This window comes from Cimex lectularius, unplaced genomic scaffold (genome assembly GCF_000648675.2).
Source record: "Cimex lectularius strain Harlan isolate CLEC.00 unplaced genomic scaffold, Clec_2.1 scaffold116, whole genome shotgun sequence".
Taxonomy (NCBI): domain Eukaryota; kingdom Metazoa; phylum Arthropoda; class Insecta; order Hemiptera; family Cimicidae; genus Cimex; species Cimex lectularius.
Genome location: NW_019392765.1, coordinates 217,624 through 243,569, shown reverse-complemented (window position 1 = coordinate 243,569; position 25,946 = coordinate 217,624). Strand labels below are relative to the sequence as shown.

The 25,946-nt window shown below is 33.3% G+C and overlaps 1 protein-coding gene across 4 annotated transcripts in view; it reads left to right on the top strand.

Moving 5' to 3' along the window:
• The window catches only part of LOC106663679 (adenylate cyclase type 8-like), a 261,838-nt gene that overhangs the window by 77,638 nt on the left and 158,254 nt on the right, over positions 1 to 25,946 (top strand). For all 4 annotated transcript variants that reach the window (XM_014388701.2, XM_014388699.2, XM_024227503.1 and 1 more), the window contains one exon: positions 11,677 to 11,704. The gene's annotated coding sequence lies outside the window, so the exon portion shown is untranslated. The remainder of the gene's footprint in view (positions 1 to 11,676; positions 11,705 to 25,946) is intronic.

The window sequence follows — 25,946 nt, the reverse complement described above, 5'->3', positions numbered from 1 at the left end:
ACGATTTCATTTCTTCTAACGTAAATCATTAATTTTAAAAATAATTTAAAGCTAAACATGAAAGAACCAAAATGTAAAAAAAACACACAAGATTAAAACCACCTTTACTTTATTTGTTCAAATCTTGAAGGCGCAAATCAGTATTGTTTTATATATTTTATTATTTTTTGATAATAAGATTTTGCAATTGTTTTAATACGAATGGGAAGATGATAGGAATGTAACTTTTTTTTTAAATTAATACAATATTTCTCATGTGAAATCAAAATGAAATGATCCAATTGTTACTCATGACTACAAAATTATTTTGTGATTATTCAGAAATCGTGAGATGCGGTCTGGTGTGATGTAGGTTTCAGAAAAACATTTTATTTATCGTGCCAACGTTTCGATCTTTATTGAGATCATCTTCAGGGCCTGGGATTTACAAACATTGTTTACATTTAACAAATACATTTAGGATGTGGAAAAGTGAATTTATACAATTCAAAATATATTTTTATATTCAATCAAAGTATTTTTACTCACTCAAAGTGTTTGTCTTCTGTGTAATTGTGCCATTCTTGCGTGTCGAGTTGAGAGTGCCAGTGAGATTTTGCTGTTTTATGTTTATATACGTTGGATTTTGAAGTGGTGGGGAAGGAAGTCGGTATAGAAAGAAATTTTTGTATAAGGAGTCGGCTTCTTTGAGGTGAAAAGAAACGACGAAGGGAAACAATGTGTTGGTAATGGTTCGGCCAGATTATCCTTTCAGGATTATATAGAAAGTGATAAATAGGAAAGGGAAAGCTAAATTGTTGGACAATTAGACTATGAAAAGTATTTCATGTGTGGAATGTAATGTAATGATATATGTATGTTAACTATATTGGATTTGATTAATGATATTGGCGTAGCTGGGACTGAGTTTACATGTATCTTTCCTGTAATTGATGCTGTGTTTATCTCTGTTGATATAAACCATTTTTAAGAAATTATGTTTATGTTTGTTTTGTTCTGTATGTAACATTTTTGGATTTTTGAAGTCGAAATTGTGTTGGTGTTCAAAATGGTGGGTAGCGAGTGCTGTAGGATTTTGCTTGGGTTTTTTGCAATCATAGATATGTTGCTTTACTCTCTTGTCCAGATATTGGGATGTATCTCAACACGACACGCAAGAATGGCACAATTACACAGAAGACAAACACTTTGAGTGAGTAGAAATACTTTGATTGAATATAGAAAATATATTTTGCATTGTATAAATTCTCTTTTCCACATCCTAAATGTATTTGTCAAATGTAAACAATGTTTGTAAATCCCAGGCCCTGAAGATGATCTCAATAAAGATCGAAACGTTGGCACGATAAAGAAAATGTTTTTCTGAAACCTATATCACACCAGATCATATCTCACGATTTTTGAATAATTATCGATTGACGGTCACTAATCACCACACATTATTTTGTGATTTACACAGCCAGATGTAGTAGTAAATAAAAATTATAGAATATATAATCAATTGATTTTTTGTTAAGAAATTGGCTGTCTAAACTGCTTTTACTTTGAAGTAAATAAAGTTCTTGCCAATTTTAGATGTGTTATATTTTAAGCGTCGGTAGAAAATAACTTAAAACGCATCGACATCGCGCTTCGTGCTTTATCCACACGCTTAATTTTTTTATTAAGGGCAAGCCCAATAGACATTTACGCCGATCGTTAACGTGTTTAATTTCTTATTGATTCGTCTCCCATCGATCATCAATAGAAAACCCACTCTTGTACTCCTGGGAACATGTGTGTTTGAAATTACTAAATTTATTATGTATCTGTTTTGTGATTTAGTATTAAAAATCTGGTGAAAAAGACCAATTTGAGAGAATACGTTCGAATTTGAAGATTATGTCCCACTTTCATCGCGACTGTGAAACTATTATTATTAATTTACAAGGTTAACAAATATGAACACTTATTTACATTATCGTAACTTATTGTTGGTGTGACGTAGAAAAACGTTTTCTTTATAGCGCCACGTTTCGATCTTTATTGAGATCATCTTCAGGTCCTGGGATTTATAAACATTGTTTAAATTATACAAATACATGTAAGATGTGAAAAACGAATTTATACAATGATAGAAATTTTAGACTCAATCAAAGTATTTGTACTTATATTAATTACTTAAATTATTTATAGTTATTGTTTAATGTTATATTTGGTGTGATCGGAGATGTGGTCCAATGAAAATTATGGTATTGAAACTATGCCAGGCTTTCGGTGTTGATTCCACCTTCTTCCGTGTTCTACAACGAAGTTAAACATTTTGCTTATTCAGTTTTGTAAGTGAAAATTAACAATTAATCTCTGTGACTAGATAGATCTTGCAGTCATCGCCTCTTTCGGTGAGGAGGGTTTACGGTAAATCGTCGGGACGCTACTTCATGGATTTGAGGATTTATTTGGTTGGGAGTATTTAATAAAATTTTCGGTTACGGGGGCATTAAATCTCGGGAAAAACGGAATATTTAGTTTTTCATGGGTAGTTTAGTCGAATATATAAAAAGAAGGATCAAGAATTTTTCTGAAGACTATTGATTGGGCAGTTTGGACGCGACGGAATTGGAAAGTTTTGGTCGAACCCGATTTTTCCAGTCCACAAGTTCATATCAGCTTCACTGAGGTTTTATAAAGGAGCCTTTTTTTATGAAATGTAAGTTAGAGCGTTTATCAAGAAGTTGTGAAAGAACTTTGCATTTTTTTTTCAAAACTTCTTTACTTTTTAGTTTTCTCCTGGAATTCCACGACTGATGTTTATCGATGTACTGTCCTATATACTAGGTACCGCTTCTTGTCCACAGTTGGGGGCGGGATTTTTTGCCTGGAGGTTATGTGGTTGGACTTTTATTGGTTAAATTTCAATATTATCCCTTCAAATCAATACTCGAGAAATATATTGTCGAAGGTGTGGAGAGGTATAGTCTGCAAATGTTAGGGTGCTGATTTAATTGATTTAAGAATGAGATGGAATAACACCTGTGTACATCTTGTAAATGTCTGAGCCAAAACGCACCATGAAGCACACCAGCAAGAATCAAGGAATTGAATTTTACATCGAACAAGATCAAACACCCCCCTACTTCATGTCAGAAATATATGAAATGTGATGTATTTTATAATAATAATTTTCAATTAATTAAGGTTTTTAGTTGAGATAAAAAAGTCAGTGTCACGAGCGGGATTCGAACCCACGACCTTCGGCTAGATACGCCGCTGCTCGACCACTTGATCTATTGTGACCTCGATCCACTCGGACACTAACTTCCCAACTCAACCCACCTTTTGAATTTTCCCTCCTTTTTGCCATTTTCAAATGTCGTGTAATCTATTTGATTCATGGCAACAAATGAAATGGCCACGGAGAGCATTAGTGAAGGTATACTTCATTTAAACTTATTAACTTCACTAGTTTCGTGGTCCGCTTGACTAATTAATATCTTTCAATTAATTAAGGTTTTTAGTTGAGATAAAAAAGTCAGTGTCACGAGCGGGATCCGAACCCACGATCTTCGGCTAAATACGCCGCTCCACTAACCCCTTGCGTTATCGTGACTTCGATCCACTCCGACAACAACTCCCCATCGCAATCTACCTTTCGAATTTTCTCTCCTTTTTGCCATTTTTCGTGTAATCAGGGTTCGACTAAAGATTTTATAAAAGGAGAGTGATTACCGTAACATAGAAAGAGACTTCCGCGGATCAACTTGCAAATCGCGCGTAAGGTCGTCATCGTGTTTTATCGAGGTGACCGGTTGGAGAAAAGTGACGACCGGACGGACAACTAGGTTAAATTTTCACGCCATTACGGACCCCAGCCTTTCCGAGGTAAATGAGCCGTTCGACAGGGAGGCGTCTTTGATGTCATGCACGTCTCATAGGGAAAATGCTGACACGACACTTTTCCTGAAAACGGGCGTAGTTCTAACCGCGGATATTCCTGCCTTTCCCCCTCGTTTGTCTCATCCGCCGGATCCGAACAGACAACGGCAGATAAAAAAGAGCTGTGATTTTATCGACGGTTCGCGACGAGAAAAGTGAATTATAAATTCACGTTAGAATGAAAAAATATGCCGATACTTGTTTTGGAACGAGACGCCTTTTCTTGAACGGCCGAATGAATTTTCAACCCTCAACAGGTTGTCTATAGTTCCAGCGCCGTTTCGGGGTTTATTGGCAAACAATCAAATGAACCGGGTTATGATGCAGCGTGCAATATTCCGTTCCGAAATTGGTTCCAGCAAAAGAAAGCCAACAAGAAGAAAAAGTTCGACTTTGGTAGTTCGTCTCAAGCCAATTACGTTCCGTTTCAAGTCGGACCTCGTTTGGCAAAACATATCTTCTTTGTTTTTTCTCGGTCACTCAGCCATATATAAATTTTCTTCTAGTTAAAGAAAACAAATATTATCCAATTTATTGTATATTTTGTTCAGTAACTCGTAGAAAACCAGTACGAATTACAACGTAAATAGCTACATAGGCGCATTATAGCTAATATAATGCCTGCCCAACTCATTTGTTTCTTATTTTGAAAGGATAACCATATAAACCGTTGGTAGATTATGACCAGCCAATCCACTACAAGAATCGGGGTCACCCGAATATCATAATAGGGGGGAAAAAAGAGGATAAATATAGGCTGAATAAATGCTGCTGGAATAATCACGCGAAACAACAAGGACTAGAATTGATTATATAGACATGATGACAATGTGGCATTAAAAATGATGCATTTATGACAGTCAACTTCCACTTAATTCTATTTAAATAAATTTTTTTTATTGACCAGGCAAAATTTTTAATGACAATTTTAAAAACAGGATGGGATTAATATAATCCTCAACTTGGAAAAAGCACACTCAGGATTACAATTCAAAAATTGCAAGGATTCAAGGCATCCTTCGCAACTAGTCGGCTTCTTCATTTCCTTGTAATACTGCGTGTGCTTTTACCCTATTAACCTTTTTTATATGGATTCTAGGACGTTTATTTACTTTACGTTAAGTTTTTAATAACAATTTTAAAAACAGGATGGGATTAATATAACCCTCAACTTGGAAAAAGTACACACAGGATTACAAGGAAGTGAAGAAGCCGTGAAATGAAGAAGACTTATACGTCTAAGTCCATCATATGGTCCTTCAAGGCATCCTTCGCAACTATCTTCATTTCCTTGTAATCCTGTGTTTGCTTTTATCAAGTTGGGGGTTATATTAATCCCATCCTGTTTTTAAAATTGTTATTAAAACCGTAACGGAACGTAAATAAACGCCCTCGAACCCATATAAAAAAGTTAATAGGGGAAGATAGAAAACAGTGGGTCACTATATGGAAGCACACACAAAAAGAAGCACAGACAATAAGATTTTCCACGACGGTGACAAATAGAATTAATAGTTCAATTCCATTTTCAGGTATACTAACATTAAAAAAAAAAACAAAAAAAAAAAAAAAAACATAATTCTGGTCGGTTCATGGGGCGTGTAAACAATTCGAAATATCCCCCATGTGTTCGTGCGATTCAACAGCAGTACAGGATATTCACCATTTAATATACAATAAGTCTATATTTTTGGACAAATTTCCGGAGTTTTAATAAAATAGATTTTGTGCAACGGAAGAAACGGGTCTATCTCCAAGTTGCAACTTGCCTCAAAGGCAATACTGATTATTTATTTTATTTGTAAAAAAACGAAGATTTAATAGAAATGAACAACTAAATAGATTTATATGCATTAGACAAGTTATTAAAATTCTAACTTTGATTTTGTTTTTATTCATTTAAAAAAAGTGAAATTATTTGCTATTTTGTAAGTTAGTTAAGTGTTAAAATTACTAATTTCTTTGTAGTTAGTTGTTATTTTCTTTAATAAATTGCAAGCAATATAATAATGGTGCATTCAGTTATTTATATATTTATAAATACACAGTCTTAAAAATATGAACTGCAATGGGCCAAACATATTTTAAACACAGCGGATTTAGTAACCTTGATTATTATACGTTGATGATACGTGATACGTTTTCAAAAAGAAAAATATTCCTGCAAATCTGTAAAATTGATAAATCTTGACTGTTATTGGGTCAGTTACATTTTTCAATGGTTAATATCACACAATGATGTTCTTAATATTATTAAATCCTTAATATTTTCTTCTGGATTTGAAATTTTTTTTTCATTCAGTGCAAATTATAATTTGCAAATTATTTTTTACAATCATCTAAATTCGTAATTTATTGGCAGCAAAATTGTGCCGCAAGTCAAAAATGTCTTATTATTCTAGTGTGGAAACCTAATTTTTATATTTTTTATATGTGTGTTGTTTAGTGATCGTTAGTTGATGATTATTTGGAGATCGTGAGATGCGGTCTGGGGTGAAGTAAGTTTAGAAAAACTTTTTTTTTATCGTGCCAACGTTCGATCTTTATTGAGATCATCATCAGGGCCAGGGATTATAAACATTGCTTAAATTGTACAAATACATTCAGGATGTGAAAAAAATGAATTTATACAATTCTAGAAATTTTAGTCTCAATCAAAGTATTTGTACTCACTCAAAGTGTTTGTTTTCTGTGTAGATGTGTCATTATTGTGTCGCACTCTCAACACGATGCAACACGAACAATTGTACAAATTCATTTTTTTTCACATCCTACATGTATTTGTATAATATAAGCAATATTTATAAATCCCAGGCCCTGAAGATGATCTCAATAAAGATCGAAACGTTGGCACGATAAAGAAAATGTTTTTCTAAGCCTACGTCACACCAGACCGCATCGTACGATCTCCAAATAATCACCAATTTTTATGATTTATTTAATTTTTTTGCTTTAAAATCAACATTATTTATTTATGCTTATGATAAATTTTCAAACACTTTTGACATTAAATTATTTTACTACTAAATATTATACAATATATTATAAAAGTATATGTAAGCTTAGCCATTGGTCGATTGACCTTCGTTTATGTTCAAGCTTAAAGTGTAATCAATATTTGTTCTAATTATAAATATATAATATGTTTTATATATTGGATGACGTCATCGTTTACTATTTAGCTTAACTTTAATTTCGCGGTGGCCGAGTGGTTAGGACGTTCGATTCATATTTGCAAAGGTAGAGGTTCGGGTTTTGAAGCCCAGCAGAGCTCAAGGTTTTTTTAAATAGATTATAGTGTAAAAAATGCATTGTAAGGTTGTATGACCATTCATCCGCGACAACAACGGATAGTTAGACGTTAAGCCATCCTATGAAAGGAAATTCTTTTTTTTTTACTTTTTACTTTTACGAGAGTTCGCAACAGCAAAGGTTATATCAACCCTCGGGTTGCCGGTGTTTTTGACAAAAAAAGCCCATTTGTAAGTATGTCGGGTTAGAATGAAGGATCGCTGGATTCGAACTCGGGACCTTTACCTTTGGGTGATGGGTGCAATTTCTCCCTTTATCATCCAACAAGACTTTTAAAATAATTTTATTTATTTATTTATTGTTGCGATGGTATTTCAAGTATAACGGGAAATTAAGCACTCGGGGGGCTGGTTTTATGAAAAAAAAAACATGAGCACGATTTAAAAGTAAGTAGATTATTACTTTATCGTTTTTTTTTTACAAAAGCAATGTGTACAATTGGACAAAAATTTTATTAGGCGGTACTTAAACTAACTTTAAGACGCTTTAACAGAAGGTTTGCATGTTTAATTTTTTCGTTTTTTTTTTCTACATCGTGTTATACATGTTAGGCTTGTTTTTGTAATTGTTGAGGGTCTGAAAAATTAAAAGAGCTAGAATAGGCAGGCCAGGCCAGGATGATAGTCTATAATGTTTTTTTTTTAAATACTAATACCATGTTAATATTATTTAACTTTTATCACAAGAATTGTTCTTTTCATGCTTTTACATGGACGCTTTTACATTCCGGCCTCCTCGTTTATTCGAAAAGTTAACGAATTTCTTAAAAAGCGGATGTGGGAGTGAAAAATTTTCAACTTGCCTGGTGATTAAACACCAATTAAAACAACCCTTATAACTTACTTCACTGATTAATTATCGTAGTTAAAAGTTTAACGTGGGCCTCTACTTGTCCCATCATAATTTCTTCCTCCGTTTTAATTATAACATCTGTGCGAGTTTTCTTTAAACAATTACATTGGCACAAGTATTTAAAATTACATAGTCCATATATGAAAAGATTACATTATTATATTTTACTTTGTTTCTATACAGTACTTTTAAAAAGTCAATAAAAAAGATTATTATGAATATAAACGTTAACATTTAAAGTACAAAATCGTCACAATAACTAGGTCATTTCCGATCCTTTTGGTCACCCTTTTCGCCAATTTTGAAGTATTAAATCTGGGTTTTTCATTTTCTTTCGGTTAGTGCCGAACAGTAAAAATTAAATCACCCTAATGAAAGCAAATTTCTCACTTAGGCGACATGCCAATTAATAATTTAAATCTTTATATTATATTTCACGTCTCATTCATTTTCGAACCTTAGATCGAAGTATTCTCATGTGTTAGGCTGCTTAATTTCATCAATAATATTGATCAATGTCTCAGGCTTAGAATTACTTTAGCGGATGAATAACTTAATTTATTTAATTAACTTTATATTACTTGTTGCTTTCTTCGCTACCAAGAAGGTTTTTGTAGATCAGATTTGACTCATTTTTCACAACATTTTTATTTGTTATATCTGTAATTTTTCGCTATTATTTATATGTGAAGTTGTAACAACAGTGGAGAGATTTACAACAACTAAAAATATAGAACTGAGTCAAATATTTTACTTGCATTTTTCATAATAATGAGAATGTAGATTTGAATAGATAAATATATTCAATAAATTTATTTATTGTTTGATATACCAAATTAGTAATGAAATTCATATAAAACTTAAAAAAGATAAATAAAGATAAAACTTAGGGTTTCATTACGTCAGATGAAGTCGTCTGTCTGATCAATCAAAACGTCAATTCATAATTCATTTTTGTGATGGTCTTTTTAACAACTTCTTATCTCACCATGACAAAAATGTGGGATTTCATGAAGTTTTCACTCCGTGTTTCCATCGTGGGATGTTCATGCGGTCTTTGAACATATTCCTTTGATGAGGATTAATCGTTGATAGATATATTGAGACGGGACCCTTTCGGTTCATCGGTTCATTAAATTGCCACCTCGACCGACAACCCCTGAACCCTATACCTCCGTGGTAAATTGGGAAATTATATTTCCAATTTTCCCGACGCCAAATGGGAAACAATGTTTTCCCGACTAGTTACTATTCTGAGTGCAGCTTGAATTTTTACAGGTTGAGTCACAGGATGAATACGTGCTTAACGTTTCTAACTTACAAATAACAAACAAAACAACCTGTTGCCAATTGTATTTTTTTATTTATCTATTTTTGACAAAGTTTGGTAAATTTGAACATATATTAATTTTATTTTGCAAATTCTCTGACAGTACAAACATCTTTGATTTGTCATAATAATAATTGACAATTATTGTCAATCAATTTCAAAACACATTAGATAGTATGGTAAATAAATGCTATCGTCTTCTCCTTAAAAAAAGTATTGCTCGATTGGATGGGTGGGTTTTGCAGCATGGGCTGCTTTGTGAACCCCAACCTACCATTTCATTCTTAAGTCCCCCGAATGTCCGGGCAATGTACAGTTCTTCCTATTGTACGATCCATCCTGTCCATGCAGAAGTCTAAACTTTAATTAATATACTCTGATGACATCCCTAATCATCCCAATAATTTCCTGTTCACATTTCCAGATAGCAAGGCAATCCTTTCCACACAAAATGATCTTGCTTTCTAAAGTTCCATCTTAACCATTGAGCCGTGGATTAAGAACTGGAGTATGAAAATAAATGGGAGATTTTTATTACATCGGTCAACAATATCTTGCCAAGCAACAGCAACAATTTTGATGCTACATTTTGGTCTGCGATTCTTTGAAATCGTGCTGAACCACCTAATATATCATAATCATGAACCAAACACAATATAAAAAGCATGAAGAAAAAGATAAAAACTCAACGTATTGGAGAATTGTGTGGTGATTAGTAACCGTTTGTCGATGATTATTCAGAAATCGTGAGATGCGGCCTGGTGTGATGTAGGTTTCAGAAAATCATTTTCTTTATCGTGCCAACGTTTCGATCTTCATTGAAATCATCATCAGGGCCTGGGATATACAATTTTTTTGATTGAGTATATCAAAAAAAGTTTATTTTCATTGAATAAATTCACTTTTTTCCACATCCTACATGTTTTTGTTAAATTTAAACAATGTAAATTCCAGGCCCTGAAGATGATTTCAATAAAGATCGAAACGTTGGTACGATAAAGAACGTGTACTTCTGAAACCTACATCACACCAGACCGCATCTCACGATTTCTGAATAATCAAGTACTTGAGAATCTAGATATGTACAAACAAATAAAACTAAAAATGTACAAACAAATTCATATGGATCAGCTTTCACCACTAAAAACACTACATAGCCAAAACGCAAAAGTTCAGAAGAAAACAACACCGAAACAAATGTAAAAAAAACTATCTTCACACAAATAATAAAAATGGAAATATCAGACATCACGCCCGACCAACGAACACCATGACCCCCTACCGGAATGCCCCTAGCGACTATCGACGACTTACAAAGCCCAGTCAGACAAAGTGGCAGTTCCTCACTGCATTGTCGAAACGCGTTTGAGTTCAACAAACCCGCGACTGAAGACAGGCCCAATGAGTGACTCACTGTCTGTTCAACCTGAAGAACAATTATATTATTCTCTTCACGACTGTGCTCGGTAGTTAGGGGATACGTTACACATGAATTTCTCTTTAACGACTATCTTTGATAAATATCTAGGATCCGATAATTCCGATCTATAACTCCTTTCCTTGCTTGTGTCAACTTTAACCCTTCATGGCCTCAACACCTGACGCACTGGCCATCCATATAATCCAGTAACCCAGGTTTCCTCATCATCATGATTTAACTGCCATTTTATCTGGAATGCAAGTTTCTACTGATTTTATACTTTTAACAAGGTTTAGAAATACTAGAAATACACGTAACCAACACTTATCAGTGCCGCAGGAGTGAAAATAAATTCTTCGTGTTAAAAAGTGTAATTAAATAACCTGTAGTACACATTTAACAAGGAAAGTTTAATTTATTGTTAACTTTCCGTTATATGTAATATGATAAATAATTTTGTAAAGGAAAGCCAAAACAAAGTTTAGGGGCTTAAAAGAGGAAGAACTTGGAGAACTCCTCAACACGGCCGGCATTAGCGTCTAGTTAACGTCTGCCCGAGGGGAATTTGAGGATTAAGGGAAAAACAAAAAATAATATCCAAGGAAAGTTACAATTCGGAGCGTTTTTTTTTAAAAGAGGAAGTTTAATTAGGTAATGGAAAAAGTGCATAATCGAGTGGGGAACCGCAACTCTTCAAAATTAGGACTGTGGAGATATCCGACTACAAAACAAAAACTGACAATGAAAAAAGAGAGGAAATAGAGCTCATTATCGTAATTAGAATATTACAGCAGGAAAGGTTTGCACAGAAGTTTTCAATAATGATTCCATTTCTGTTTTGTTTCAGGGGCAGCTCTGTTGGCAGCTATTGTAACGTAAGTTAATCATTGGTATCAATTATTTATTTATTTTCCCGGTACAGTCTGAAATTCATTTATCCGACTGGTATAAACCAGGAGAATCGAATCAATCATCAATATATCGATAAATGACGTCAAGTTTCTTTCTCAAAGTCATACGAAGACCACATAACAACATTTATTTCAGACTAATTTTATTTAATTTTTGAGCATTAATTTTTTAAACGAGTAAACATAGACAACAAAGTTAGCGTGGGCATTACACTTCTCCAAGCTTTTTGGAGAACTTAATTGGAATGCTTTATATTTATTACTTCATTACCCTATACCATACTATTCTGTCGATGAAGTTCTTAATGTTACACGTCCGCCCTCTACATTCATGCTAATAAATACATTATTATATAAAATAAACTATGCATTTTATGTAACTAAATTGAAGACCCCCCCATATGATACAAAAACTCGCTGATGTACTATCAAGTACGTTTTTAGATAGGGTAGCATTGCCTACATTAAATCACATACGCGGGCTGGCCAAAAAGTAGGTCGCGTAAAGCTTATTCTTAGTATGTTGTGTATGACCTTTTTCTTCTCTTGTCCTCTAAGAAAAAAACATGAAGCAATTGGCGATCTGTCGATATGCACGAACTACATTCTCTGACTTCAGCAGAAGCTTATATTATTGTATATTATGGGTAATATAAACAACAAACTTCATAATTTGATGATTGCTTGACTAATGTGTGTTATTAAGTACGTTTTACCCCGAGACATGACATTAACTTATAAAAATGTACGGAACATAAACGTCTGTAACTAGTTTAAAATTAGTCAAGATATTCGACTGGTTTATATTTTTTCGTATATATGCACGCGGTTTATCATCCCTGATCATCATGGTCCGTCTATTCTCGCTGTTTCGGAACCTTTCACTAATTCAATAGTTGAGCCGATCTCTGTTTTAAGCATATTTTTAGAGGGTGTGGTGAAAGTCAAGCAAATGTAGGACTGAAGATGTCTTATGTTATGGCAATTGTGCTTGACAGACCAAAACAGCAAGAAAAGGCAGACCTGGATGGCCGGAAACGACCAATCAACAGTTTCACCACCCCTGAAAACTTCAACATGATATCTACAACAAATAACTAAACGAAAATCAATTACGTTTAAAACATAATGGTAAACAATATTTCCTTTGAAATTGATTCACAAATCAAATCAGTTGTGTAATCAAATCTTTTGCCCATTCTTGGTCAAGCGACGAATCGGCGATTTTGAACTATTAAAAAGCGGAAATTCGTATTGGGATGTTGTTGTTAACACGGTCAAAGATCACGGTAATCCCCTGGATCATGGAGGGGCATTAGCCAGTCGTCAACACTGCTGGGTACTTTATCTTCAACGGCATTTCACAACCAAAACATTTCGTAGATTTTTCAAACATTATCGGAAAAAAGATCTTAACACCTAAATCTTTAAAAAATAAATAAATAAAACATTTCTGTAATGTAAGATTGGAAGGATTCATTATGTTTAGTGGCCTAATTGACCAAATTTTTTCTTTCAGTTAATTATTCTTTTTATGTAAGGCCTTGGTTGAGATGAAAAACTCAGTGTCACGAGCGGGGTTCGAACCCACGACCTTCGGCTCAATACGCCGCTCCTCTAACCGCTTGAGCTATCATGACTTCGTATGAGGCGTGCTGAGCCAAAGGTCGCAGGTTCGAATCCCGCTCGTGGCACTAACTTTTTCATCTCAATCAAGACCTTACACAAAAAGAAAAATTAATTGTACAGATTGTTAAGTGCACTGCAAGTGGAATGTTAAAAACTATAAACATTGACGAACAGTAAAAAGAATAAACTTCTAAAGAAAAACAAATTAAAAAATTGAAAGATTATGGGAAATTTATTTATTTATTTTATTTTTCCACGGCAGAGAGGTAAAATTTAAAGAAAATGATGGTAACTCATGGAAACAAACATCTCCTTGGTATTACTGCATTGCTGGAATAGGTGTGTCGTTAATATCAAACAAAAGCCATATAAAGCCGATTCACTAGGAAATGAAACTGTTTGCAAAAGTGACAATATTAAAAAAAGAAAAACAATAGAATTTCAAAGAAAAATGCTAAATATTTAGAACATTTCTGACCTATCATTAGTCTAGCTTATCGCGTTTTCGTTGTTGTGAAACTTGACTTTCGGATATACGTCTCCAATTATAGCTATCCTGAATTAATAACTTTTCATTTCTATTTTTTTTAAAGAGTGAGGAAAATAATAATTTAAATAGTAAAATATTTTGTAGATTATAACTTTGACATTATTTTTATATTAAACAAAATTGTTAGTTAATTCATTGTGGTAGTAAAAAAGTTTTATTTTTCAATTTCTATATAATTACTCCTACAGTAAGTTATTAATTACTAACAATTACTGTAGTGATGGTTCGGTATATATTTATAATTATTCAGAAATCGTGAGATGCGGTCTGGTGTGATGTAGGTATCAGAAAAACATTTTCTTTATCGTGCCAAAGTTTCGATCTTTATTGAGATCATCTTCAGGGCCTGGGATTTACAAACATTGTTTACATATTACAATTACATTTTGGATGTGGAAAAGTGAATTTATTCAATGCAAAATATATTTATATATTCAATCAGAGTATTTCTACTCACTCAAAGTGTTTGTCTTCTGTGCAATTGTATCATCCTTGCGTGTCGTGTCGAGAGTGCCAGTGAGATTTTGCTATTTTGAGTTTATATACGTTGGATTTTGAAGGGGTGGGGATGGAAATCGGTATAGAAAAGAAATTTTTGTATAAGGCATCGGCTTCTTTGAGATGAAAAGAGCCGGCGAAAGGAAACAATGTGTTGGCAATGGTTCGGCCAGATTATCCTTTCAGGATTATATAGAAAGGGATAAATAGGAAAAGGAAAGCTAAATTGTTGGGAAATTAGACTATGTGAAAAATATTTGATGTGTGGAATGTAATGTGATGATACAGGTATGTCATTTGTATTGAATTTGATTAATGATATTGGCTTAGCTGCGACTGGGTTTACATGTATCTGTTCTGTAATTGATGCTGAGTTTATCTCTGTTGATATAAACCATTTCTAAAAAATTACGTTTATGTTTGTTTTGTTCTGTGTGTAATATTTTTGGACTGTTGAAGTCGAAATTGTGTTTGTGTTCAAAATGGTGGGTAGCGAGTGCTGTAGGATTTTGCTTGGGTTTTTTGCAATCATAGATATGTTGCTTTGCTCTCTTATCCAGATATTTGGATGTAAGACCGATGTAAGTTGCCGGATAGTTTAAACAGTTGATCTTGTAGATTACGTTAGATTTATTTGTTATTGGTGTGGGATCTTTAATTTTGGAAAAAAAGTGTTTAAATTGTTTTATAATTTTTGAAAGCTATTTTGAAGTTATCGGACGAGAGAAATGTGTTTAATTTATGTGATATATATTTATATTTTTGGGTGTCATGGAGATCTCTAGATTTTCGTTAAATCGAGGCAGGGTCAGGCGAAAACACATACTTTGTTGTACGATCGTGATTTTGTGGGTTTTAGGTAAACCGGTTCTGTTAATACGTGTTTGAAGTTAAATTGGATTGGACAATAGAATTTCCTTGAGTTATTGTTACATCGCCCGAGGTTTAGTGCTACGCGTTTATTCGAGGCAAATTTTATCCAAACCTCTTAATGGCCATCCGTGGCTAAAACGAACGTGGTATATTTTAATCTAGATTCAAAGTACAAAATGAAAATAATTAACCAGTTGTAGGTTCTAATTACAAGAGCAGAATGGCTTTCTAGACTAAATATCATCTTTTAAACTATTATACTGTATAATAAAATGAAGTAACCCAGGTTTTATGGATTTATCGAGCGTTGATTATTGTCGCTAATATTTGATCGAACACAGGAAGTGACCCTACCAGTATGTAGAATTTGTGACTCCTCATTAACTTAAACAAATGAACCTAAAAATCTATCCGTTTTGGGTTGTGTCCATTCGCTTACTACTTTCGCAAATTACTCATCCTTGCAAGCAAAGAATCCCTTTTTTTCCTACTGCCCTAGTAAAAATATGGCAATATCAAATATCTACGTTCTTCTAAACCTTCATAAACTATTCAACACTGTGAAATTACCCAATTTTTTAAACTCTAAAATAATAATGTCTTAATTATTTAGCATATTTTCCCATTAATGGCCTCCAAAAAACTTGGCCTTTCTCTACTGACCTTCATAGAAGTACATGTTTAAAATTCAATCCGCATTTATGCTAATAATAAAATATTATTTAATACAATATTTTCTGAGTAAAACGTTGGACCGGATTAGCGGAATCAAGATCAATGTTGATGGATGGCCATCGGAGGATCTCATTCCTAGAAGAAAAGTCATCCTCATCCAATTAAGAATAGGCCATGCCTGGTTGACACGGGTTACTTACTTTTGGGCCAAAGCCCGCGAATGTGTCCGGCAAGTAAAGAAAGGCTGCTCGATGGATAAGAATGCCACCCGACATGAAAATTGTCCTTGAGTGAGAATCTTGGCCCACTTGTGATTCTTGGAGAAAATATGATTGTTTTATTGTGTACAGTAATGATAGTTTTATGTATCTAGCATTAGTTGAGAATAGATATATTTATTGGCGAGAATGTGTAGTAGGAAAGGTTCGATGGCGGAAGTACATCATCGATCCTCAATTAGGTTAGTTATTACTAGGTGAAAAGGGTGATGGAGGAATGCCGAATACTCCACCTCCCTAACTGATTGAATGCTATCTAAATAAGAAAGAATGTATTTAAGAGTGAGTGGGAGAGTAAAGGGTTTGGCATTTCAAATCTGATTGAGTTGGTGAAATTACCAAGTTGGCCTACACAGGTGATGGTGTTGGCAGTCCGGTTTGAGGTCTGATTCAGCTAGCCGCCGAGGTTGGGCTTCAGGGGCTGCCGACAGCTAGGTCATTTCAGCTCCCAACGTACATGAAAACCCATTCACATTGTATCTTACTCCAAGAATCGGAATAGAGCATCCATATCTTACAAATCTTGGAGGAAACAGGGACGTTTTATTAAGCAGAATGATAATTTTGAACCTCTAGCGTGTGTTAAGAGTAAATGTATTTATTGGCATGAGTGTATAGTGTGAGTGGATTGATGGGTGAATATTGAATCAACCATCAATTGGCATAAAGTTCTCCATTACCCTAAATGAGTGAATGGTATGTAAATAAGTACGAAGAGTGAAATAGTGAATGGATTTACGAACTGATAGCGATGGTGCTGAAATGATTAGTTGTCGACCGCCAACAACTAGGGTGGGTGATTCTCGAGGCCTGCCTGTAATTTATTATAATAAATCACAAAAATTGATATCGCCGGTAGACTGCGAGAAATATCGGCTTAACCACTGCCTACGTGTGAGATTAAATGTAAATGCATGTGCAATTAAGCTAAATCAGTAATCAGTTCTAACTAAAGTTTTATTAGTAGTAGTTCATCCTGCTCGGCAATTTTCGCTATGTCGGTCTGCCAGTCAAATTATGTCATCTTCAGTGTGTCCGTGTGATTTCTGTAAAGTCAAGTATCTCAAGTGTCAAGTGTGCGTGTTATCTTTGTTTGTAAGTTTGGATTAAGTCCGGGAACCTTTCTTTTAATTCTTCCGGTTTTTCTGACCATTGGTTCTTTCACTTTTAAATTTTTTATTGTTTTGGACAGTGTAAATAATAAATGTGATTTTTTTTGTTTGTGGGTTTTTAATGTTAAATGTATTATGTATCCCAAAGTATTCGAATATGTTCATTTTTTGTTCCTTTGGTACATTGGGTAGTAGTTTCATGCTTGCTTGTAGTTATGAGGATTCGTGATGGTTTTGCCTGAGGTAAATCGCGTAATTTGATTTTCCGTCATTGTCCCCTAAATGGTGTATACAGTTTTTGTATTTAGCTTTTATTGAGAAACCTCGGGATAAACTTTCATTATTACATTTATGCTAATACATATCATCTACATATTTTTATATGCATAATGATGTTAACAGCGTAAAACTTACTTTTTTAAACGAGACTTGTGACCTTACTTTAAATTTCTTAAAAGTGGAAGACTTGCTGTTTAGAAATGGTATATACTTTATTGATTTTCGTTACATACGGAATATATTACAGTACTTGCATACATAAAAGGTCAATTAGTTAAAAATAAAAAAACTGCCCTAAATTTCTATAAAGAATTTTTATTTACGTATTCATTTTCTTCAATGTCCAATCCACATAAGTATTATAGGTTGAGATTTCTAGTAATTTTTTACAGTCAAAAGTGAGTTTTTGATCATTTTCTTTAAATGCTGTTTTTGTAAACCAAAAAATACGATACTGCGTTCAATAATTTAAAAGTGGTTTTTGGTATTTGTCTGGAAACATGCTTGAAATATAGGTATTACAATTGAATTAGGTTTTTTTGAAGGTCTAGGTTTTTCTTGTGAAGGCTTTATAAGCTTCATGAAAACTTATAAAAGTGGTTATCATCCTGGCTTGTAAAACCAATGAATACAATTTGTCAAAATGCTGTTAGCTTATACATTAATTTTAATGCTTTTTACATCGTCGTATGTCTGCATTTAAATCTAATTAATACAATATTGCCATAGTTGTGTTAAATTGACTACAATTTAAATTTACTTAGATGGTGGAGTAAGTGTGTTGTTCAATCTTTTTAAAAAGATAGTTTCTACCCACAGTAAGAAAAAACTCGAAAAACTTGCAATTACAATTGATAAAGTAATTAAAACTCACAACAACTTCAAACCTACATTCGGTATTAACAATTCTTTAGAATTGATAAAAGAATTAAATAACATCAATATACCTAAAAACTGCGTTTTAGTGTCATTTTATGTCACTAATTTATTCACAAATATCCCCGTTGAAGAATGTACGAAACCCATAAAGGAAAAAGTTACAGAGAATAATTCTATTAACGAATTTTTAAAAATGATATAATAGAACTCTTAAATATATGGCTACTATCTAATTATTGTAAATTCAATAATAAATTTTATGAAATGAAAGGGTTACCAATGGGGTCTCCATTATCCCCGCTTTGTGCCTAAATATTCATGGATAAATTTGAAAAAAAAATCTTTTCAAATGAAACTACAAATTAATTCTGTTCTTTTCTGGAAACGCTATGTAGACGATATTTTATGCCTATGGTCGGAAACATTGCAGGATCTCAGAGAATTCCTTCAACTAATTAATTCTCTACACCGTAATGTACATTTTACATTGGAAATTAATAAAGATGATTGTTTGAACTTTTTAGAGCTAAAATTGTCCATATTGAACAACCTATGATACCAGGGGATTCTTTTCACCCATGTGCCCAAAAAGCTGCTGGTTTCATTTGGCTGACATACCTATGTTAAAACTTCCATTAACACCCGCGAACTATAAAAACATTATAAACTATTAAAACCTTAACACAAAAACAAAAAAAACTTACTGCGTGTAGGAACTAACTTTTTAAAAAGATTACATAGATGTTTGTAGATATGCTGTTGGTAGATCGGTCATTTCCGACCCTTTTGGTTCATATATCCTTGCAGTGTCAACTGTCAGATGTACTTCGTGTTTCTGCCATCATCACCGTGTTTTTTCTTATAATTTTGTATTTTTGTACATGTATATATTGTTGCGTCTTTAGGATGGATAAAACTGGATACGCCCTTAATAATCATTTTTACTCAGTTCTTCAAAGAATTTGTTGTGAATTTGTATTAGCAAGAGTACCTACCTTTTTTAAATAAGAAAACAATAAAATATTATGCCGTTGATGTGATTAGAATTTTATCGTAGAAAGGGATTCCTATGAGTGGTAATTGATGTTAAATCGCCTTATTTACCACATTATCTGATCTCTGTTAAGTGAAGATTTATCCGATTCGCGTGAGCTGGGTAGGAAATCAACGAGATGTCCCTTTTAGCCTAATTAGGAGGGCGCCTAATGGAGGGCGAGTGCGACCGGTGAGAATCTGCGCAAGGTGGCTCTGCGGTCGCAAAATTGGTGATATCACTTACTGCTTTTATGGTTAACGCGTTTGGCAGCAGTGCCAACTGTTGAAAATGTCGCGATTTCCTTTCTATCAAACTAAGGAAAAATTAATATTTCCCCTTCTCATTACTGTCACGTTGTACTGCCGGCAATCATGAAATATGCGTGTCGAACACCTGTTGCAAAAGGAAATTTGTATTTTTTCTATATAAAAAAGAAGCAAAACTGGCGAGAACTGCACACGCCTTTAATTAAAATTCGGGTTTAAGGAGGGTTTTTCCAGAAATAATGTTTATGATGTCCCAAAGCAAACATTACGATTTATGTTGTTTTGCAGATAAAGCTTTTCCGAAATCGATGGTGTTTGCAAACTTCATCGTTATTCTAGCGGTGGTAACCACACAAACTTTTTATCTTGTTTTGGCGATACACTTGTGACTGACTTGCCGACGAATCATTCGTAATAGTGCACCAACAATTTCCCAACATGATCGCGGATCGTTCAATCATGATCTGTCAAATTTATTTCCTCATTCGACATATAACCATGTAATAAAAAAGGTATTAATTTAATCTGTAATAACACATTATTTATTTTGTAAACAAATTATATTATAAACATAAATATGATGATACGGCAATATTTTCTTCGTCAGATACTTTGTCAAATTTTATTTCAGACAATAGGAAACCACGGAACCATTTTTAGAGAAATAACAAGCGATTGACCCGTGCAAGATTAAGTAATGTTAAGTAATGAATAAATTTTTGGATTGGGATTTATATAACCTCAAATATGCACAGCTCTGTACATGTACAGAGTTGAGTCTATTACTTCCAGTATTTGTAATTTAGAACCCACCCTGTAATTCATCCACCTGTGATGTTGGCAGTCCGGGGTCAGACCTGGGCACTATCCGTCCAGCTACCGAGGTTGCTGTTGACAGCTAGATGAATTCAGCACACAAGGCATGCAGTCTATGTATCCAACACATTCACACCCTTCTTCTTTTTCTTAACTTCTTAAATACATTACCTCCTATTTACATTCACCAAATTAGGATGGAGGAGTACTAGATTTCCTCCATCACCCTCTACATATATTATATAACTAACCTTCCATTGGGTACTGAATATTCCGCCATCAACCCTCTCACGCTAAATATTTACGCTAATAAATACATTCCCTCTTAACACATGATAGGTACACCAAACTATCATTGCTATATGCATTCAACAACCTCGTTTCGTGATCAAGAACGATTCGGGTTGCAATCCTACCCGCTCTCTTTATAGAGCTAAGGCATTGCACGCATCAAGTAGATGGGTCGCATCGAGCCACCTTTTTGTACATGTCGGACACATAGCGGGCTTTGGCCCATAATGAATAAATTAATAATGTCAAATATATGAATAATTACAATTAATTAAGGTTTTTAGTTGAGGTAAAGAAGTCAATGGCACGAGCGGGATTCGAACCCACAATCTTCGGCTAGATACGCCGCTGCTCTGCCACTTGAGCTATCGTGACTTCAATCCTATCGGACACCAACTCCCCATCTCAACCTACAACCTTTTGAATTTTCCCTCCTTTTGGCTATTTTTCAGTGGATAGAGAAGGGGCGTATTGAGCCGAAGGTCGTGGGTTCGAATCCCGCTCGTGACACTATCTTTTTCATTTCAGCCAAAACCATACATAAAGAGATTAATTAATTGAAAGAGGTAATTTGGTCAATAGACTACTAAATATAATGGATTTAATACGTAAAACGAAGTATAACTTCACTAACAGCTCCCCGTAGCCAATTCATATTTCTCCGAGAATCGAATCCCGATTACACGACATGTGACAAATGGCAAAAAAAGGTAAAATTCGAAAGGTCGTGAGTTCGAATCCCGCTCGTGAGAGTGACTTTTTCATTTCACCCAATACCTTACATAAAAAGATTAATTATAAATAACTAGTAAAAATGTGCATTACAGAAGAAATGTAATCTTAAGGTGATTTAGTTTTATAGTAGTTTAATTAATCTCTGTAGTAACATATTTAATATGATGTAACGGTGTTTTTTCACCGTCACTTCTCTTTTCTATGCTGGCCGATATGTCACATTTAAATTTGTTGGTGTTTTTTTTTCAAACTTTACTTTCCTTTCTATTTTTTAGTGTAAATATAATATTCACTATTTAACTACTATTATTTTATTAATTTTTATTTATTATTATGTCTACGTTTATCTTTGTTAAGTTAAGTATATTTTTTAAAAATAACTTTATTTGTGTAAAAACATTATAGTTATAAAAATCATTTGTTGGCGTATTTTATCATGTAGATTGAAACTTCATACAAGCTAAATTCCGAATATCTCTTTATTTTTTCATTGGCATTAATCCCTGGTGCCTTGGATTAATTAAACACTCAAACAGAATGTAAAACAGCACGAATAAACTGCTTCCAAAGGTTTTAATTGCTGTGATTATTTTTATCCATATTCTCTATTCTGAACCTACTCTCTAACATATAACACCACCCTAATCATCCCTAACCCGCTCTCCCCTTTTTAAAAATAAGGCAATTAGTCAAAGAATTTGGCCAAAGACTTTCTTGTTGGACATATTGTTAAAACAATTTCAGGCAATATGAACAACCCTATATTTGAGAGCATCTGATTAGTTGAGCATAAACTTGGGTTTATTAAATTCTTTTTTATGTATATTTTTGGTAGCACTATTCTCGTTGAGTTGTATGACCCCCAAGGGCATAATTTAATATTAAAATCCAGTTATTTTTTAGGTTATTTTAACTAAACACTTCATCATATTATTTGCTGATTGATACCGATTGACAACGGCACCGGGGTAGGAAGTTCTAAAGAATTAAAAACTGACTATACCAAGAGTGTAATTTTTTTAAATGTTGTTATTAGTTTCCAAATTTCTTCTTACTCAATCTTTACAAATTCCATAATTTTTTAGCATTTAACTTGTCAATCATTGTCACTATTTTTCCTTTCTTTTATACAATATGTGCGCATTGGTATTATTTAACCAGATAATATTTAGTATATTATTATATTAGTATATTATTATATTATATTAGTTACATAATAAATCAATCGTTCTACTTGATGTTTGAAATAGATTGTAAAATGAGGAATATCAATTTGGTCTGAACATTCAATATTTTTACTTTATTTTTACACTGTTTTAAGATAAAAGTAGACAATGAACTACGTAACGATATTAATTGGGCTGATTATGAAAAATATATTTATAAAATTGAACTTTAATAACAAAGTAGAATAAATGTTAATAGATTGAGATGCGTTTACTTTTTTTTAATTACAGAAAACTGAAGGACAATTTTAATTATAAGAAAACTGGTCTAACGTTTGTAAATGCTAATTGTAGTTGTGCTGGAAAACATGAGCCAAGAGTTTTTACAACAGCTTTATTATTAATGACATTTTGGTAGCGGTACGCCCCAAAGTTATAATTTAATTGTAAAACCCATTTATTTTATTTTTACTATTCAAACTAAACATTTGTTCTAAGAGTTTTAAATATTATAAATCCTTCGAGATGTTTTGTTGTTGGTTGAAATCAATTCAGAACGGCCCCAACATCTGTCAACCCTCGGGGTGGAAATTTCTAAAGGATTAAAAAAAACTTACTGGCCCAAGAGTAAAGTTTAATTTGTTTGAAACATGTTTTAGCATTAATTTCCCTCTTTCTTGTAACTCAATGTTTACAATGTCCATAATTTTTTTTATGTTTAACGTGTCTATCGTTAACATGATTTCTCAATTTGTTTTATAGAGATGTGTGCATTGGTATTAAGAATATTAGTGGTTAAATCAAATTATTAACTTGGTGACTGAAACTGATTGTACAAAAGGAAAAATCGATTTGTTCATTGCATGTTACTTTTTGTTTTTCAACCGATGGTTTTTAAGTTCATTTAAGTTTTAAGTTTAAGTCATAATTCCCTAAATTCACTAATTTCGTGGTCCGCTTGACCAATTAAATCATTACAATTAATTAAGGTTTTTAGTTGAGATGAAAAAAAAGGTTCGAATCCCGCTCGTGCCATTAACTTTTTTTCATCTCAACTAAAAACCTTAATTAATTGTTTAAGTCATAAGTTAAAAAACACTCATAAAACAAACACACAAAGTAAGTACAAATATTTTGATTGAATCTAAAATTTTCTAGCATTGTATAAATTCATTTTTTTTAATCTAAAATTTTCTAGCATTGTATAAATTCTTCCTTTTTTTAAATCTAAAATATTCTAGCATGGTATAATTTTTTTTCATCTAAAATTTTCTAGCATTGCATAAATTCATTTTTTTTCACATCCTACAAGTATTTGTAAAATTTAAACAATGTTTATAAATCCAAGGCCCTGAAGATGATCTCAATAATGATCGAAACGTTGGCATGATGAAGAAAACGTTTTTATAAAACCTACGTCACACCTGACCGCACCTCACGATCGCCAAAAAGTTACAAGTTAATTTAAATGTCAAAAGTGGCAAAACTCGTATGTAACGTTCAATTAAAATGTCGTTAATGTTGAAATATTAATTTATTTTATGTAATGGAACATAACTTTGGCCAGCCGCAAACTCTTTATAACACAGGGGATAGTGCTGACAACTTTGAAACCATGTTGGATTGCAGAATAATAAGGACGCATAATAATATATTTTGTTCAATATTTACAATTTAGTTAATTGGTTTGGTGGTTCTTGTAACGAAGAAAGGTACAGACAGGTGCCACTGACATTTGTTTGTTGTAAGTAGCGTATTGTTTATTTATTTCAACCAAAAATGTAGCTAGTTCTTTTTTTATGGTTTGTCGTTCGTTTGCTTATGTATTGTTGATCACTTGCTGCTCTGCATAAATATTGATTTTGTTTTAAGTAGTGGATGCTTCTGAGATTTATTGCGTTAATAAAACATGTCATATATTTAAATTTGCTCAGAATAAACATCAAAGTATACTTAAATCTGCAACTGTCTCCGAATAAACTATATCAGTAGTAAATGGACAGCAGAGTTGTCTCAATCCATAAATCTGTTTTTTTATGGCTCTGCTGTAAAGTTTCACTTGGATTGAAAGAAATCTGCAGGTTAAGAGTCAAAATAATGAGAAAATAACGAATTGAGGCTGCGTGTCGGATGAATAGTTGAATCGTAGGGTTTCAAATGGCGAGTTTCCGCCCCTTGTGAAAATTTTCTCCGGCTGAGTTATTGAACAACGTCGCGGGTAGTGTTTCCCCGAGCAAGGTACTGCTACGCTCCGAATCATACGACTTTTTATCCTTTTTGCCCGCTCATAAATATGCCTACACTTCAAACAAATATCATCCAGTCAGAATTCCGGCTGTTCAACTTTTAATCTTTGAAGGCAATTTAATACCGTGCTTACAAACTTGCGAAATATAGTCCCCGACGGAGCTTTAAACAAGTTACATACATAATCAAAAGGGTGGGATGTTGAACTGTGAGATGTAGTGCTTTAACCATATTGGACTTGACTCAACTTGGAAGATTAATTCTAGAAGAATAATTACTTCCTGTATATAATAAATTTGTTTAAGTTGTCGACAATAAAACAAAACTGAAGAAGGTAACTGATATAAAACTTGGACAAATCCAAATCCAACAGGTAGTCCTTGCCAGTGTAAGACAAGAAAGTCAATTAAGAAAAATGATGACGTAAAGATGGGCAAATTTTAAAAAGACTATCACAGTGTATAAATAAATGTTAAAACGTATTGAAACATTGAGAATTAATTTTCCAGTCACCTTTTGGCCCTGTGGAATTTTTAAACCCGACGTGTAACAGGTGTTGTCTGTAACTGTCAGTGATAAAACCGGGATTAATCAAAATTATTTTAAAAATCCAAAAGATTAATGAATCCCTTGGTTGATATTAATTAAACATTCAGAGAAAATCTCTGAAAATATTTTAAATCTAAATTGTAGTCTTAAACAAATCCTTCCGCGTACTCTTTGCCTAATATTTCTCTGTTCCTCTCTCTCTCCCTCTCTCACACACACACACACACACACACACACACACACACACACACACACACACACACACACACACACACACACACACACACACACACACACACTTTTACCCTCTTATTCTTTCTCCGTCTG